This window comes from Anser cygnoides, chromosome 11, assembly GCF_040182565.1.
Source record: "Anser cygnoides isolate HZ-2024a breed goose chromosome 11, Taihu_goose_T2T_genome, whole genome shotgun sequence".
Classification (NCBI taxonomy): domain Eukaryota; kingdom Metazoa; phylum Chordata; class Aves; order Anseriformes; family Anatidae; genus Anser; species Anser cygnoides.
The window spans coordinates 4,648,656-4,667,136 of record NC_089883.1 but is presented as its reverse complement, the minus strand read 5'-3'; the positions used below and the strand labels follow the sequence as shown (position 1 = coordinate 4,667,136).

Sequence of the window (18,481 nt, the reverse complement as noted above, 5' to 3'; positions counted from 1 at the left end):
TTTAACAGATCAATTAGAGTCCAAAAAAATAGCCAATATGTCAAAATCACTTTGAAAGCTTTCTCAGTTCCAAGCTCATTTTCTCTACAGGTACTGTGAGTATCCATTTAAACAGAAAGGGGAGGATTTTGGTCGCAGTGTTATATCACCTGTATCTGCTCCCCAACACTCTCAGCATCTCCAAGCACACGTAGTGACTTCAGGCTGCTTCATATGCAGGTACTGCGCAATAATTCACTAGCTACTAACGAACAGATTAATAATAAACCTTTCTATTCAGAAAGTGTAGGAGGAGACAGAACTTCCAGTGAGTTTTGTGAGGACAGGAGCATTATTTTCTGAATGTACTTTGGATAACTTTAGGCAGACCATGAACTGGATGGCTTTGGGCTGAGATCTCTGCAGAAAAATACATTTCTATTTTGCATGAGCCTTGGCTTCTTTTTTTTTTTTCCCCCTTTTTTTTTTTTGGTCATGTGTTTATTTGTTTCCACCCTCATTTGGAAGAAAACCACAAACATTTGGATCTTTTCCATTGAAAAGACCGTTTCCCTGAAAGAGTGGGAACCATGAAATCAGGAGCTGGAATTACAATGTTATGGCTTCTTAATTGAAAACTGAATCTGAGCTGGGAACATCAAAGGTCAGAAGAGCCAGGACTCTTGGACCGCCATCATTTGAGCTTGCTGAATTCCAACATAAGGCTGTATGAAGAACAAGCCCTGCTGTGGAAGCCCCAGCTGTGTGTGAAGGTCATGTGTTGTAAGCTCCCAGATGACCATCTGCAGCTCCTGGACAGAAGCTGAGGGCCTCAGAACACCGAATGTCCTCTCAAGTCTTTCCACTAGAGGGAAAAAAAAAAGTCAGCTTGGGAGCTGATCATCCCAAGGCTTCCCGACTCCTGGCTTCTCCCTGGTTTGGCTGGTAAACTGCAAAGGACACAGGAGCCAGGAAGGCTGGTGGCTCCCAGTACCTCCCCAGGCAGCTGTGAGAAAGTTGGCTAACTGGTAGGAAAAAACAGATTCTCTTGAAACTTGGTCAGCATCTGACCCTTCAATTTTCTTTAATGGTAAACTGTTCCACAAGGGAGTTGAGTCACTTCCAAGGGAATTGCAATTCCTTGCAAGTTACTAGTGTTATGATAATGGCATCTACAACCACAGGAGTAACAGTGAGCTTTATTAGCGTGTTTGTGCCAAGAAACTCTACGTCCTTCCCTAACCAGTGGTGTTCAGAAATTCACTGGTCCAGCTGGGTCTGGTAGGCAGCTCTCCTGACTTCTGCTCTTTCAGCGCAGGCTTGTTTCAGAGCCATCACTGCACACAGGCAGCTGTGGTTGCAAAAGACCATGGACTTGTCTTTCTCACTTCTTGTCTATTCCCTATCAATGCTGAAATATAGCTTCAAGTGCTTTAAATGCTCTAACTTTTTGTTTAAATGAAAGAGTGCTCTTCAAGGTGAAGGAAGAGCAAGACCCTTATGCTCTCTTTGTCTGGAGAAAACCTGTAATTGTTTGAATAAAATAGCCCTCCTCATTGACTCAAATGGAATAATTGAAACGCCATTAATAGCCATTAGTTCAGCGATAAGAAGGCCCTATTTAGTGAGGCTAAAGGATTCGAGAGGAAACTATTTTGAATTCCTCAAGACGAGCTCCCTCTCCCGCAGCACACCCCCTCCAAAACCTCCTCGACTCGATGGCTGCCCGGCTGACTTTAAACTGCCAACACCGACAAAAAGGGGATGTTGCATCTTTTATAAACAGCCTTTTGTTTGCCGTTCTGACACCTGCGAAAAGCAAAATTGTTATTTTCTTGCTGCTTGTTGCTAGTTTGATGCCCGCTCTGGGGCCCTACATCAGAGACATTGTTCAAAACAGGTTGCAGGGGTCCGTTTCCGCGCTGTCTGCCGATGGTGCTGCCTGAAGGAAAACCATGGAAACGGAGTTTGACAGGCTCGCAGGGACCCGCGGCTGCCAGAGCCGCTGCCTTTGAGCGCCTGATGAAGACATCACAGAGCAAACACAACATTAAAACGCTGCTGGCTGCTTTGCATCACTTAGAATGCAAATCTCTTTGTTCTGCTCGGCCCTTGCGTTTTGTAGCCGAGGAATCTGTGCCGTCATCGAACATGGATTTGCCGACCTTTCTTCCTCCCTTGCCCACCTTCCCCCCAAAAAAATCGGTTTCTGCGGGAGGGAGGCTCGCGTGGGGCTGTGCATTTGAAATGGCCCCAGCTTTTTTTCAGGATTTCCGTGCACAAATTAAACGCCCATATTGCAGAGCAGACCGGGCTGGGTTGCTTTGTTGCTCCCTGTGTATTATTTGACTTGGACTTATTTACATGGCAACTCACAGGGGTAGATTTGATGTCATCTTTATGCTGCAGATTAAAAGGCAAAAATAATCCTTTATTTGAGCAGCACATCCCCTCCAACCCTTTAAACTGTGCAGATGAAGATAGAGGAGAAAAAAGCAGGCCCTCCCTCCCCCATGATTCTTGTTTTTTAACTTTTTATGCTAACATTGAGCTGTGTGGTTATCATTCCCCCCTCCATTTGTAAGTGGCCTATATTTTAATTGCAGTTTCCAATTGCTTTGGTCACTGCCAGAACTTTGAAATGCCCCACACCTTTGTGCTCAGATGTGGGATTTCGGTAGCTCCTGACAAACTGTGCTAAGTGTGGGGCAGTCGGGGGGCTTTTGTGCTGATTGGAAAAAACACAATGAACGGCTGCAGAAGAAAGGAGCTGGAGGGGGACAGCAAACAAACTGACCATCCTCTCAGAAGTGGTAATTTATCATTTCGTTCACCCTATGCTGCCTAACTTGCACATTACTCACGCTGAGAGAGGGCTAGCATCGCTAAACTGGAAACAGCACACAGCCGAGGGCTTCAGCTCGCAGTCAGGAAATTATTTAAGCACATGTTTAAATCCACCTCCACCACGATTCAGTAAGACTTAAATGGGCATTTGGGTTAAGACCATTCTCAAAGGCTTTCCTAAAAATACAGCTATAGGTCTTACCTAAGTAGCTTCTGCTCAAGGGCCATGGAAATTGTGTGTGACTGGTCCCTGCCCAGACCGGAGCACCTGGCACCAGGTGGGAAACCTTCATGGACCTATCTTGGGGTTGGACCAAAATGAAGCCACTGCCTCCTGCCCAGACTTTCTGGGGCCATCAGAAATAATCCGTAGAAAAGCCACAATTTTGCCACCTTCACTTTCAGTTATCTCAGTCGTGCGATTGGAAATAGGACAGAGCCAGGGCTAAAGAGTTTTTCAAATGGTGGCCAAATCCCACTGCGTTCTTGTCACTGCCACAGTGGATCTTGTTCTGTGCCCTGTACACGTCCATCCAAGTGAGGTGTCTTCATGCATAGCCAGAGAAGGACAGTCTGCCTCGACAAGGCTTTCTAGTGAGCAGTTGTTTTCTGCTTCCAGCACTGGGCCCAAGCTGCTTCGAGTCTTTCACTGCTGCAGCCTGGGAAAAGGCACACCGTACAGCATGGTTTAGCTGCGTCTGCAGAAACTGTTATTGTGGGTGAAATCACTACAGCTATAAACCTCTGTGTAAGTGTTGAGGCCCTTTCACACCATATTTTGGCAGTCTCCAAAAAGATCCAGGTGCTCTTGTTTCTCTCCGCTTCCTAAGTTCCTTTGGGTTGTGCAAGTCATTCTCCTTTTATGCTCTTTTCCACCCTTATTCTTTCTTTATAGGCTGACTGCAGGAAAGACCTTCCCTTTTGTGGACTCACTGACTCTGCTTTCCTGACTCAAATCCCTGTGCAAGACCTTGCAGACATGACATTAAAAAAAATCACCATTTTAAGACCACATTTTTTTTCTGCCCATTGATGGTCCTATGAGTTTGAATTGCAGTGTTTAATTTTGACTGTGAGGCAACGTTGGCAGTTTCACGACTAACCCAAAGTTGGATCAGAGAAGATGAATGAAAACCAGAAAGGTGCCCCAGCATTTCTAAGCAGAAGACAATCAAATTTCTGTGTCAGAAAGAGGGCAAAACCAAGGATGTGGGACTGGCATGAAAAACCTTGCAGACAGTTATTTTTCCTCTTCCTTTCTTTCACAGTGGGACAAATTCCACTTTTATTTCAGTTCATCTGTAAAACATGAGGAGCCAGCTGAGCGTAGCGTTGGTTCAGAATGAGGGCAGCCGACAAGGGAAAGGTAAAGGGAACTTGTAACTGCTGCAGTTCTCTCCAAGAAATTATTTCAATGCGAAAAACCCTCAAGCCAACTTCTGAAGGATAGAAGAAGGCACTAGGACATCATCTAACACTCCTTGACACAACAGACTCTAAGGTATAATTACTTCATTAATTGTTCATATATAGGGCATCATCTCTTGCTGTCTCAGACTTTCTAGACATATATGATCATGTTGTCTTCTGTTATCTGTGTATGAAGGATTGCAAACAAGAAGGAAGCTGCTCTAAAGCCTGGGAGAAGAGTTAATGGTCAGGACATGGGTGCAGGTGGAAGAGGCAAACATGGAAGAGCAGCCTGACTCTACGAAGGTTGGGACCAACTGCTGTAGTTAGCACCTAACACATAGGGCAGATTTTGAGGGTGAATTCTAGTGCTCATACTTCTCTGTATATGTTAAAGACCGCTGTGTGTTACTTTGATTCAGGGACCATGATACTTGAAGAATAAAACCTGCATTCCATACACAAATGTTTAAAGACTTTGGAAATTAATCTTAAGAGAAAGCTGAAAAGGACTAGTTCATCAACAGCACGTGACGTGGAACACTCCTCTCCTGCTACTCTTCCGTACGCCTGAAATCCTAGCTCTTTTCCTCTCTCTCCTTGACACAGAGATGTACGATGGCACAAGGCATTTCCCAGGGAACTGTCCCCACTTACAGTGACATTGCTCAAGTGGAGCCCAAATCCCATCAGCAGGAAAGACCCCTCCCATCCAGACAGACAGTGGCACTGATCAGAGAGTTTGGGACTCCCAGTATGCTACAATTTGCAAGTCTACAGCTGTTAGACAGAGAGGGATATTCAGGAACACCCTAATTAGTTGTACTTTCTTTTCTAACCTCAGTCAAAAACCAGTCAGACTGTGCTTTAGATTTTGACATCCTATTAAATGCAGAACACAGGCCAATAGCTTTCATTTTCCCTTGTGATGCTACAGACTCTTGTTTTTATAGTTTGACAGAGAGACATAATTAGGCCTCAGAAAGGACAAGTCTAGACTATTAGTTCCCCACAGAGGCTCCCTGGAAATCAGAACCCACAATTGCTCTCTACTTTCTCACTGAGGCAAATTTATGGATACCTGATCTCCTGCGTCAGATGTCCCGTTCACAGCCTTTTACCTGTGACTTTACAGTCCTTTCATTTGAAGGGCACACAGAAAGAGACAGGAAAGGATGATGCCAGTGTTGGACTTTGCTAAGGGACAAGAGCAAGTTAAGGACGATATTGTACCTGAATTACCTACAGCTTCACTTCTCAGTTCTCAGTGTCCAGTAAGAAGATTCAGCCTCTGGATGCTGCAGCCTCTCTCTCACAGGCAATTCCTTGGTCTTTCTTTGCCAAGTACCGGCTTCCCCTTGCACCTCGTCTCCAAATGCTCGGACAGTTTCTGTACTTTTCCTCATGTACTGCAACCTTGGACATGCCTGATTCAAATGAGCTCTCAGCCTCAATATAAGCACAGAGCACTGGTCCTTTGTTTTTGCAATAGCATCATATTTTAGATGCATCTTCGGTTTATAATCCCCAGTAATCCTCACATCCCGCTGTGCCTAGCCAGCAGTCCTTAATTCTATGTAAACCATTCTACAGCTGTCTTTATTATATCACGTGTTGCTGTTTTCAAGTCATTACCCCAATCTATCAGCATTGCATTGAATTTTAATCCTGTCTTCCAAAGTGTTACTCAACACACTGTCTGGGAATTCGACTCAGAGGGAGCATCAGTTCCTGGTCCCTCCTGCCCCCTGCTTCCCGTCACTGACCTTGGTGCACGGCCTGGTGCCATGCCAGGGATGTGCAGCACATATTGCACTGCTGGCACCTCTTTGTTGTGGTGCTGCCCTTTTCTACATAGAGTATCCAACCTATTCAAGGCTCTTTTGCTCCATGAAAAACCATTGACACTTGATACCACAGACACGAGCAGTAATTACAGTTAGAGCTTATCTGCCCAGCTACAATTGCAAGAAAATGTTTTCCATTTCAAATAAACGAGGTTTATTCCTCACTTTAAAGCCCTGGCCATGTGTTCTCACATCACTACCAGGCTGCCACAGATCCCAAAGTCAGGGGTGACTCACCCAGGGTGAGTGAGCAATTAGCTAAATGCACCCACTGCTGACACTGGCCCCTTTTCCTGGCCAAAAGGGCATCGGTCGAGGAGAGCCGTGCAGATGCCGACTGCAGCATGCCGCACGGTAACCGCTCAATTAGTCTGTCCGCTTGTGCTCAGCCTCTCAAGCACTCGGTGAAAGTAAAATGCTTACATGATTCCTCTGCCTACAAGGCCTTGAAATCTTTAGGGGGTCTGGCTTTGCTGTCTGGTTTTCCATTGACAGGCTGATAGAGACATCACAAATCTCTCCAAAGGCCAGTCACTAGGCTTCTTTCAACATCAAAGGGTGTCAATGTTCGCTCTGCCTAGGAGCCTGGGGCAATATAAATCACACATGAATAGGTGAACTGAGTCTTTGAGGTTAAATTCTCTCTATATATACAAATATCTCTCCTTGGGTAACTGATATTACTGTGTTGTTTCCCCATCAATATCAAATATTTTCTTTCAGTTGCAGTATTCCAATGGAAAGCAAAGCTTTATAGGCAAAATAAAAAATAAAAAGGATGAGCTAGGGTGTTGTGGGAAGAAAATTAACTCATTTTAAGTATTTATTGTCAGTTCCTTGGAAGAAAAACCAGTAAACTGATGTGATTTTGTTGCTGGCAGGCTTTTTCAACGTCCATAGCTACCTTTATGATCTCTTGGACTGAGCCACCTTCCCCGGAGTCACCCAGGTGTGTTTCTTCCCTGCCGTGCTGGAGCCCCGCCAGGCTCAGGGCTTGCCCATGGAGCAGTGGCTCTCAGCTCCGCTCCCAGCCCCACACTGCCCGCACACAGCCCCACGTGCTGGCCGAAGGCGGTGAGGCACAGCTGCCATCCCCTGCAGAGGCTGCCGCCAGCCATCTTCAGCGTCAAGGAGGCAGGTTTGGAGCCTGCACTTCTTCTTGGGCTGGCACCTCGCTGGGATGCAGAAGCGTCAGCTGGGCTGTAAAAGCCTCTGGTGATGGGAAATGTCTTTTCGCTCTTCTGTATCAACCAGCTGACACCAGGCCTCTCTACCCGCTTGATTCACTGGCTGGGTAGGCAACATGCCTTAGTGGGGGCTGTTTGGAGAGGTTGATTCACCCTGACTGGCACAGTTGTGGCACCTCTGCGTGGGGCATTTACCACCTAAAACCAGGAAACGGGGACAGCTGGGCCTGTCAGTAAATTACACTGCACAAAGACAGCTCTGATTCCTGCCCACCCGTCTGCAGGCAGGGCCCTGGCAGCAGCTCCCGTGTCAGTGCTACATCAGCACATTTGCGAGACGCCCGCACCGCTGCCAACTGGCCCTGCCTGCTCCGAGCAGCAGTTGCGAGCACCTGATGCTGCTGCAGAGAGAATTCGGGCCAGCATCTTGCAGAGTATTCAACAGATCATCACAAGGGAGAGCGTGCCAAGTCCCCGGGGGGTTGCAATTCCCTGGAGAGAAATGGCTGGTACGTTAAGACCGCTGGCTACTTGAGAGACTTGCTCAGCTCCAAGCCTTGCCACATCTCCCTGCGCTCTCAGCAGCTGGTTACATCCCCCTGCTTCTGCGGGGCACTGAGAGGTGCAGGCTGCAGCTCACCAGCCTCTGCTCCCTCCCGTACAGCACACCGCTCGCCCTGCCCGCTCTCACTGCTTTCCTTCACACCAGAGAGGGATCTTCCCCGTGGGCAGCTGCCCAGCCAGCCTCCATGGCTTTGCGCCAAGCAGAAACGTGAGCTGGGAAACTACCTGGTCTTAAATGCTGTGGGTTTAATGAGATACTTTTTTTTTATGACCTCTGCAGTAAATTGCCTGTGCTCAGTATTGTGTTTGAGCAAGTAACACCCAGCAGAAATTGTAGCAAGGCAGTAATTGCAGAGTATCTGTCTAAGATCTCCGTGCCATCAGGCACGGATTTTCATTTCATACATTAGTCACAATTTGCTGTCATAGCTCCATATAATCAGTACATTCCTTTTAATGTGTAGAAGGAAAAGGGGGAGGAGGAAAGGGGAACAAAAAGCTGCCCAGAGCTGGGGAAATATGTGGAGCTGCTGTTTGGAAGCCGAATTCTGCATCTTGTGTGGCTCTCTCTGTTACCTCTCCAGATGACCAGAGGCTACATTGCTACTCGAGTCACATACCTCTTAACACAAAGTCAGGGATTAAGACAGGAAAAATGTATTTGCATGCCCATTCCTGGAGGATTTTAGTGAACACTGGGTGGATTATATACCAGATTTTACATCATTACCACTGCCCAAGCTGCAACAACAGCAGATTCCCAGCCATCCTAATGCACACTGTTTTTTCTGGAAAGCTGCTCCTTAGAAATATGGACTCCTAAATGGGATGGGGAGAATGTCTCGCTGCTTTGCTGAGTGATGCCATCTCAATCACATGCACCTACGGCATTAGGTGAATTAGGAGAACGTGGGCTTGTGCTGTGTGATCTTCCTTGGGAGAGGTCATGGGGGTCCTGGAAGGAGAGGGACCTGAAAGGGGCAATCGCTTCTGGCTTTTACTGCTAAAGCAGCCTGTGCTTTGGCTAGCAGGTGACAGGCTGCTGTCATTAGACAGAAAGCAGCTTGGAAAGTCAGAGCTGATGGTCAGAAAAAAGCCAGCATCATTCCTTCAAACCAGCATCCACAGCTAGAAAAGAACTATGCTCTGGCCCCCATAATCTGAATACTTTTTGGCACAGCAGTTTTAGAGTCAGCAGCTCAGGCTGCAACTTCAACTGGGAGAACCTGCTTCACTAACGGCCTGTTTTTACACCCTTCTACTCTGTGCTCATTAGATATTGAGAGTGAGGCCATCGTTCCTGTAGCTGCACATCTCGGTCCAGTCTCTAGCTTTTCACACAGCAGAAGAGTGTGCCTTTCGCTGAGATTGGAGAAAGCATTACGATGAATGCCGTGGGATTTTTCACTCATTTGTGTCCACTATCATGAAATCCTAATGCAAAAATCTTCACATTTCAAATAGCGTTTGACTCTTTCTGTTTCTTTTGACAGTCTGCACGGCTGCAGTCGGGAAATTACTGCCTCGCAGTAGTTGGTACCTAGTCCACTGACTCTCTGGGCCCATCTCATGTCTAGCTTGAAATCTGCATAATGAGAAGAAAGCCATTTTCCTTGCAATCCATTCTCCTGTTCAAAGCTTCTCATGTGCCAGGTTGTTGTTTTTTAATCACACAAAATGGTATATATTAATGAGCTCTGAAGTTACATAAAGATAGATCTAAAGCATAAAAACACTAATATGCCCTGTAGCATTCAGTGCTTTGAACACAGAATGGCATCTGTGTGAGAGTGTGATTGCATGCAGCTATGGAAACCAGTGCCAGAAAATGAGGAAATGCTGAACAAGTGGTGCAAGATTGGAAAAAACTGGGAACAAAGATATTCAATTTGCATAAAAAGGCCTAGTTCGCGAGCAGCCTGAATTGTGCAACTTTCTGCTTTAAAATGGTTATTTTCTAGTTCTGCTGGTAAAATGTGGATTGTCGATTTCCTGAATGAAAACACTCCCCCACTCCAGCCCCCAGCAGAAATAAAGGGTAAGCAGGTTCCCAGGTCAGATGTGGCTGTTCCAAATGGGACAAGTTCTGCAAATGTGAATAAGTGCAAGGCCTTTCCTTGTCTTTGCGTCCATCCTGAGCCATTTCCTTCTCATTTCCAGATGGTGCCAATTAAAAGTAAGAACCCCTGCCCTAATGGTTGTTAACAAAACAAGCACAATTTGAGACTTTAATGAGTAAAACTAGAGTCACATAATATGGCCAAGAAAAGCCAAAATGAAAAGAAAGATTGCAGTTGGCAAACACTCAGGTTGCTGGGTCTTAAAATTGTAAAATGCAATGGCCGGAGATTTGGTTTTTAATACTGAGGGGTGCCTTCTACAGCTGAGTTCAGTGGGATTATTTTGGGGCTTAAAGATAAGCGCTTGGATAAACCATTCCAATCAGTGACTGAGGCAGGACTTAAACAGTAAAGCTGGGCCACATGTAATTCATATTAGAAGGTATTTATATGATGTATTATTGAGTTCCTTTTATTAATCAGTAATTGGCAATTAAGATAGCATCCATGCTTTCAAAAAAATAAAAATAAATAAAAATCAGGTATTTCTGGTTAGCAGAGGTTACCATTGAGATGGAGCAAAAACCTCTGGATAGAAATGGAAGCTACAAATCAGATACAGATGTTTTAGTTCAGGAGAAGGCAATTAACTATTCTGACCAATTACCTCAGGATATAATGGATGATCTGTCACTTGAAAACCTCACCTTGAGGGTAAGCACCTATCTGGAGAGCATCTTCCTGTGCAGTTGTGTATAACTTGTCTTAATCTGCAGATTCTTGAAAATACTCCTGTGGAGGTTCCAGCTCTTAGGTAGCAAATCTTAGGAATGCCTTGTTTGTACTCGTTACCTTTTCCTGACTCTGCACAAGTAAGTCGTGAGCCCTGAGATTTGTAGACCACAGTCTGAAAAAAGGAAATAATAATTTGTGCAACCCAAAGTTCTGAAGTTGACAGAAGGATTACTGAAAAAATTCCCTGGTTTCTGACCATACGGTCTCTAAATCCATAAAGATATGTTGGGACTGTAGTCTAGAGGAGCTAAACTGAGCATATATTGGATAACCTTTTCCTTTAATAGTTTATTTCTGTGTTGGGAAAAATACTGTGGTATTTTTATACTTGAAAATGCTCGATTTTTTTTGTCTGTGTGTGATCATATTCAAAGCCTGAGCACACACCAGCTGGTAGGATTCTACATCACAACCATGCCCATTACAGCATAAGCCTGTTAAAAAAGGAAGGAAGAAATACAAATATTTCAGGCTATTCTTCTATGCCAATTTCCAATATTTGCTTCCCTCCTTCCATGAAGCACCAGCATGGAGCAGAGCAGGTTTAACACGTTTACATCACACAAGATGCTCGTCTTCGTATGAAACCTATAGTCTGCTGGCCAAGAGGTGGCACTAACGAAACACACTGTGCTGTAACTAATTAAGAGAGGGGCGTTTTTTTTTTCCCCCATCTTCAGAACTAATCTGCACAAATGTTGCTGCACTGAGCACATGACAATAAACAAATCCCAGTTCAAGTTTCTCGGCACGCTCTGTACTGTTTGGGCATATGCTGAATCGCACTTGGACTTTAATAAAGAACTGATGGTTCCACTTGCAAGGGGAGCTGTCACGCTGAAGTGCGAACCTCTGAGGTTGCCTCTCGATAACTCAGAAATGTTCTTTTATCTGTTTTTCTCTTGCGCTGCTAATTGAGAATTGTGTGAAAATCTGTGTTCAGATGTTTACTCAGGAATGGGATCACCAGACGCTTCTGGCTTGAACAAAGAAGAAACAGTCATTTATAGCACGAGCTGATGAAGTTCCTCATTGTTCTAATTCTGCATCAGAATCTAAGGTGACCCTAATCTGCTCCAAGCAGTCTGTGACTCAGCATGTGTTATAACCATATCCTGCCCAGCTCAGTAGGAGAGGCAACGTGGATGCACACGGAGAGGGGTGCAGAGGCTCTGCAGGCAGGTATCATCAGCTTCACGCAGTGCTCTCTGCAGGTACAGCTTCAGGACCTTTGCGATCACAGCGGGGCAGGGTCAGAGACGTGGGCTTGTCCCCCATGGCACCATGCCCTGTCAAAGCAGTGGAAACCACACAGCAGGTCTGAAGAGGCTGTAATTACTGTAGGACGTAGGAGATAAGAGCAGTGACGCGGGGTCACACCATCCAGCCCAGTGATTTCAGAGGTCCAGTGACGAGTATGGGGACAGAGCTAGTATAGGAGAGTATTTTGTGGCACACATTCCCAGAGACTTTCTAAACCAAAGGATGCAAGTAGATCATCAAGTGTAACACCCACCAACTTCCAGCTGGAGTCTCCTTCTTAAGCCTCTTATTCCATCCACCCTGAAACCACTGAAGGTTATCATGAGGCTTGGGAAGAAAGTAGACGTGCTCCTAGTCTGTTCCACAGAGCATAAGCCTCTACAATCACAGGAGAAGATCCAGAGTAAAACCTTAAACTCAAAACTCCCTTGAGGGGCATGCAGCTCTTCACGACATCCACATCGCCACAGAGTCATCTCAGAAATTCATACAGGTCAGACAGCGAGGTGACTCCTTGCTCAGAGTCAACTCCTGCTTCCCAAGCTCCAAAAGGTAAATCTGGGTATTTCTCCCCATGCCCTGTAGCTTGCACAACTGCCCAGGTTCTTCATTGCTGTTGTATTTGCTTTGTCATTTATTACTGAAGTGAGACAAGGAACACAAGAGTGATTCAGCAGATCACTAAGGAGCAAAAAGAAAGGAGGAACTGTTGTCGTTCTTGCTGAGACAGCTTTAAAATTGTTTGTATGTGTTTGTGTGTAACTGGACAGAGGGAGCAAGAGTCCCATAGGTGAGCAGCTGTCAAGAAAAGGCCTGCATTACTGCTGAGATGTCAGGCCAGCGGTCATGGCACAGATGTGCTGAAGCTACTCTGAGTTCCTGCACAGATGTTGCTTGCCAGCACCAGTTCAGAGCCACCAGCTGCTGTGCATGGCTGGCTACGGGGCTTGGGTTTCCTACAGAAATTCTCGGAGGGTAAATGGCAAAGGTCCTCTGGTTTGGATGGAAACCCTAGTGCTCTGTTCAGATGCAAGGAGTCAGTTTAGAAATCAGATTAATGCTGTATGGAGGGATTTCTGAGCCAGCACATTGGGCTGTGCTTCATACTGCAATCAAAGAAATTAGAGGCAGCAAAAGGTTACATCATCCAGGTCTTAATCCAGATATACACATACTAAAAATTGTGGCACATGGTTAAATGCTTTGCTAGGTCAGAGACCTAATTTGCTCCCTGTCAGTAGGGCTGTTCTCTATCATGGACATTGTTTGGGCTAATTAGACTGTGCTCCTGGCCATCGCAAGAGCAAAACCCAAGGCATGAATCCTCTGGCACTTCTAAGTGCTATCAGCATTTTGCAGATAACAACAAATAATAATAACAACCTTTGTGTTTGAGGTCTGCGCTCGGGGTGGTTTCAGGGGTGATCAGATCTGGCAGGAGAATTTCCAAGCCAATCAGGACAGCCCCAGCCCAGTGTGAAAGATGCCCCAGATACAATCCTGAATGCAGAGTTATTTTTGTGCCCTCTTTTTACCTCCCCTCTGCCTCCAATTTCTAACCGTTGTCATGGATCATCCCTCCCCAGTTTTTAGACTTTAAATGCTGAACTGCATCTTCACTAGGTCTGGTTTAAGGCTTATGAAGTACATTTGCTATTGCATGACTGATTTGCATACAAAATTAACTTCCATGCACCTACACACAGAGGCTGATGGTTATTAACAAGCTCTCCTGTCCCTGGATTCACCTACTCATTGCAGCTGGTTTGTAAACTTGCAAGAAGGGGCCCTCCTCGCACCCACGTGTGCATGCAGTGCTTAATCTTCTTCCCTCAGCAGCACACAGAGGCACCGCTGCAATGCAAACAACGTTCATAATGCCATAATGCTTGCTACACGTGCAAATTTGACACATCATTGGGCACATATTTTGTGCATGAAATTCCACAGGCGGCTTGAAGATAACGTGCTCCTGCAACATGGTCTCTGCTTTGCTTTCCGAGAGCTAGATTCATTTTTTAACCCAGCTGAAACATTTCCTATCACGTAATAAAGACACTGAGGACAATCCTGGGTTAGAGACCAATGCTATCTGGTTTTTAAAAATTAAGGTTTGTCTGCCTCCTTTAGAGCCCTTTGTCTGCCTCCTTTGCAGGCTTTTTAAACTGTTTGCCTGACACATTTCTCGGGGACTGGAGGCCAGCAGGCCTGGCTGCGAACACTAGGTGGCACTTTGCAGCAAGGAAGGTTAACAGCTTACGCAACTAAATGAAAACCTCATTTATTGCCCTCATTCACAGGGCAAGACTTTTTGCTCACCGTGTCCTCACCGCCTCATTGGTCCTAATTCAGCGTTTAGTCCGCAGAGAAAAACCCGACCAGTTCCCAGACAAATTCTCACCTTCACCAAAGGATAAATCTCCGGTGGCATGATTAGTTCATGATGAACTCTAGCTTACATTAATATCAGTCAGACCACTTCGTGCTCTGCCTCAAGTTGCAGCATATGCACGGAGCATCAGTACGATAATTGCTGGGCCAGATACTCCAAAAGCTGTAAAATCTTCCTCCCAGTGAAAAGACAAAGCCGGACCCAGCAATGACCTTGCTGCCACATACCAAAGTGCAGCATCAGGACACGAGGGTGCCACTTCAGGCGTATAGATTCTTCCTGCCTCTCCTATAGGGTTGTGTCTGGTGCTGCATGGATAATTTCAAAAGGCCAGATGTTGCCCTCAGTTCATGCCTGGGATTCGCCAGGCAATGGCACAAGGGAGCAGAGCATGATGGTGTTCCTCACATCCACGCCACAACAGAGGAGAGAAAAAATGGTCCAGCCCCCACAGAGCACACTTCTCCAGGCTCAGCCCTCCCTGAGAGCAAACATACCCCGCATGTGTGTGCACAGGTGTCCTCAGGCCTCAAGAAAATGCAGCCACTGCTTCAGACAAGCTGGGAAGAGGACAAATGGCTTTTGGGGGGGGGGGGGGGGGTGCAAGCTCTTATTTTACTTCAGCCCACTCCGAATCCCAGGGCTGAGCTCCAGGCTCTGCCATGTTCAGTCCCAGGAGGACCAGGCGGAGAGCTCAGCAGTGGGACCACTCACCTTCTAAGACACTGTGATAAAAAGGTAAGTAAAGGGGCAGGTCCAGGCAGCACAGGGGACAAGCGTTTTCCTTTTGCCATATTGAAACACTGACAGGGAGACACGCAGGTATCTCAGACGCTTCTCCCCAGGTTGGCTGAGGACAAGGAGCTGCCCTTTTCCCTGCTGACTGCTGTAGCTGGTTCGAGGGCCAGCACTCATGGGAACGTGGCCTCTTTTATTTACCCCTGAGGCTACTCTGGAATAGTAACCCACAGCCAGCCTCAGCCTGCCTTGCAGAGCAGGTACCTGAACGTGGTCCAGAGCATCCTCCTCCTCTCCAGGAAGCTGAGGTTTACCCCACCCTCTGCCCAGTCAGGCCTCCGGGCAGCACCGAGCCCAGTGAGTGCCCTGCAAGCAGGGCAAGAAAGCAGGCTGAGGCCACGGTAAACATCTTGCTGCTATCTATTTAGGTGCAAGGGTAAACTGCCACTGAATACATGGCAAACGTGACGCACAGGAGGCTTAAGATTGCCTTCAGCACTCAGGTTACCCGTGGGGAGCAGCAAGCACAGCTGGAGCCCACCCTCCCGGCATTTGGGGCCCTCTGCTGAGCTCTGCCCCACGGCACCTTCCTGGGGAGCTGTGCAGGCTGCGCTGCCACACTTGGGGCAGGGCATTGCGTTCAGGGCAGGCAGGGCAGAGCTGGTGAGCGCAGCCCTACCTCTGGGCTGGCAGAATGGCTGCGTCCTGCTGGGCTGCATGGGAACGCTCACACCGTGTGCTCTCCTGAGCCCATGCCCTCCTTCACCCCTTCCTCCAGACCTCTCCCAGATGAGATCCAGGGGAGATCTCCCACTGGTGCTGCTTCACCTGTTTTGGAAACCTTTTTTGTGCCTTGTATAGCCATTATTCCTTCATCCTTTTGATAGGGCTTCCACTTCGGCTGACTGTCAGCTGCTGTTACTCACACGGAGCTGCAGCGCTTGGCCTGGCTTGATCTTTCCCAAGGTCTTTCTTAGCTGCTTTCAAAACAGACACGCACCTCCCACCTTTTGTAGCTTTCTCTCTCTTTTCTTTCTTTTAAATAAAAGATATCTACATTTTTAAGACATCACCTGGATTATTTCTTTATCCTTTCCTGTCTCCTCACCAAGGTCAGTGCTTCATTGTTTGGAAGTATTTCTTAGCCTTTCCTCCATCAGATCACTGTACCTCTTTTTTCCACAGCTACCTGATGGTCTCCAGTCCCTAGCTCTCTTCCAGCGACTTGCTGCAGTCTGTGAACCAGTCAAGCTGCCGAAGAGCAGACTGCACATCTGCACAGCTTCCCCTTATTCCAGGAAGAGCTGAACGATTCTCAAAAACAATTCCAGCTTCTGATGCAGGAATTGATTCCAGCAAGTACTGCCCTGCTCTAACTCAGTGGTTTGATTTTACATTACTCACCCTTGTTTTGTTCTGCCTCTGGTTAATATTGTTTCCCAGCTCCTCCAACAAACTGTGGGCAAATTCAAGCGGATGTCTGTCAAAGGACTGAATAGAGACCTGAAATTGTATCCCAGTCCCACAGCCACGGCTGAACAGCACTGGTAGCTACCACCATGCTGCTGCTGGCCTCCACTGTTGGTGGTGGCTGCATCAGCGACAGCACAGACAATGAAACACAGGCTGTGATACAAGAAAGGCAGTGCCTACGGCCCAGAGGGGGCCACACACCAGTGGCACCAGTCCAGCACGGGCTCAGTCTGGCTCACGGGCCGGGGAGGGCGAGGGAAAGCTCCTGCTCGCGGTCCTCCTGAGGAGGGAGCCACAGAGGGCCCAGGGTGGCTGGGCACGGGATGCCTCGCTGCTAACACTGGCACCCAGCACTCCCGGCCTCATCCAGTATTGTCTGCGCTGAAAAAGCTTCCAAACCAACCAGACAACAGATTGCAGCATATTCTTCCATTCTTCCCTCATCACAGAGTATAGCCCTATTAACCTAATAAAGAAGCTTCAATCTCTTTTCAGTTCAGGAGAATTCTCTCCATTGTTTCCAAAGAATTCTTTCTGGATGTACTGCCAAGAGCGTGCATTTTCTATCGTGTTCCAAGTTGCTTGAAACAACAAAGAATTATCCTTACAATTAAGATCAGGCTGTACAATTTAGATGTGCCTTAAAAGAGTTATTATTGTCTGCCAGAGATGTATTGTTCTTCCCCATTTAATTTTATTTACTTTTTTTTAGTGGATGCAACAGTTACGCTGTCATTTATCGGAGAAGAAGGAAGCAGCAGCTGCAGAGCTGTGTATATAAAATAAACACAATGTGGATGAAGCTATCACAAGCTCGGATTTAAAGGAGGAGAGGGGGAGGATTGCTTTTAATAAGATCTTGTGTCAGTAAAGTTGTGAGATGGAACTGCAGGGTCTTACCTATTAAAAACAGGAGTGGGAACAAATTCTTTTATTTAATGGAACAGCAGTGTTAGCTGCATGCATACAGACAGAGGGCTTAATTTAAAAAGTAAAAAGCAATTTGGTCATTCATGTTCAGACTTCGGGCACTCCACAGAGCATGCCAAACACACTCACTTCTTTTTAACCCTTTGGCTGCAAGGCCCGTATGGTACGGAAGAGGCAAAGCCACGGTGCATTTGTTGAGCTGAACAGAACTGTTTTCTCCCTCGAGGTGCTGGGGAGGCAGCCAGCTGATCCCCGGGAAAGGCAGGTGGGAGGCAGGCGGCCTGCCCCCAGCTCTGACGCGGCTTTGTTGTGTTAGCTTGCGTGAATCGTTCCGCTTGCCATCGGTACAAACACAGATGCTGATGCTATCAGTGGCTGCTGCTTGTTTGTTTATTCATCTGTACTAAAACCAGTGACTAGGAAGCCCCAGCAAGCATGAGAGCACCCAGACCAGAGCGCTGTACGAGAGCCAACTGCAATTGTACTCTGCGAGTTTGCAGCCGAGTGCCACAACATCGCATGCCGTGACATGAATCTGCCCCATCCCTCACAGGCTCACGCAGCGGCGGGTTGTGCTAGCTTGGAAGGATGCCTAAATCGCTCTGAGGCTGCACTCACACAATGAAACGTCTGTCCTGAAACCAACAGAGGCAACTGCAGACATGGGCTCGGTGGCTCAACCCACGCTGCACAGCATAAGGGGGTCGGTGGCTCTGGGGTGTCCTGTTTGGGAGGTCCGTGCACCTCGTGTGGTGCATCCAAGCAGAGGGGGACAGGAGCCGGGTCAGCCACGCATGTAATAGGTGGATGAACATCCTTATTGCAGGTGTTTTAGAATAAAGCTGAAACCATTTTGTAATACAACGAGATTCAGGTGATAAGAGTAATAACAGACACGCTCCTCCACTGCACTGCGTCTGTTCAGGCAGCAACCTCACTGCAGCTGGAGCCAAACTAGCTCCGGACAACTCTGAACCAACCAACTGCGGCTGTATT

The 18,481-nt window shown here is 47.0% G+C and overlaps 1 protein-coding gene and 1 long non-coding RNA gene across 5 annotated transcripts in view; one reads left to right on the top strand and one right to left on the bottom strand.

Annotated features, from left to right (window-relative positions):
- The window catches only part of LOC106036441 (uncharacterized), a 143,423-nt gene extending 126,381 nt beyond the window's left edge, over nucleotides 1-17,042 (top strand). For 3 of the 4 annotated variants that reach the window (XR_007168172.2, XR_010834191.1, XR_010834196.1), the window contains one exon: nucleotides 16,268-17,042. This is a non-coding gene — a long non-coding RNA (uncharacterized lncRNA). Of the gene's footprint in view, nucleotides 1-3,721; nucleotides 3,858-16,267 lie in introns of those variants that run through there. The other variant, XR_010834194.1, reaches the window with a different exon arrangement.
- Nucleotides 1-18,481, bottom strand: part of LOC106036443 (protein FAM169B) — a 269,050-nt gene that overhangs the window by 18,681 nt on the left and 231,888 nt on the right. The gene's annotated exons all lie outside the window — the stretch shown is intronic.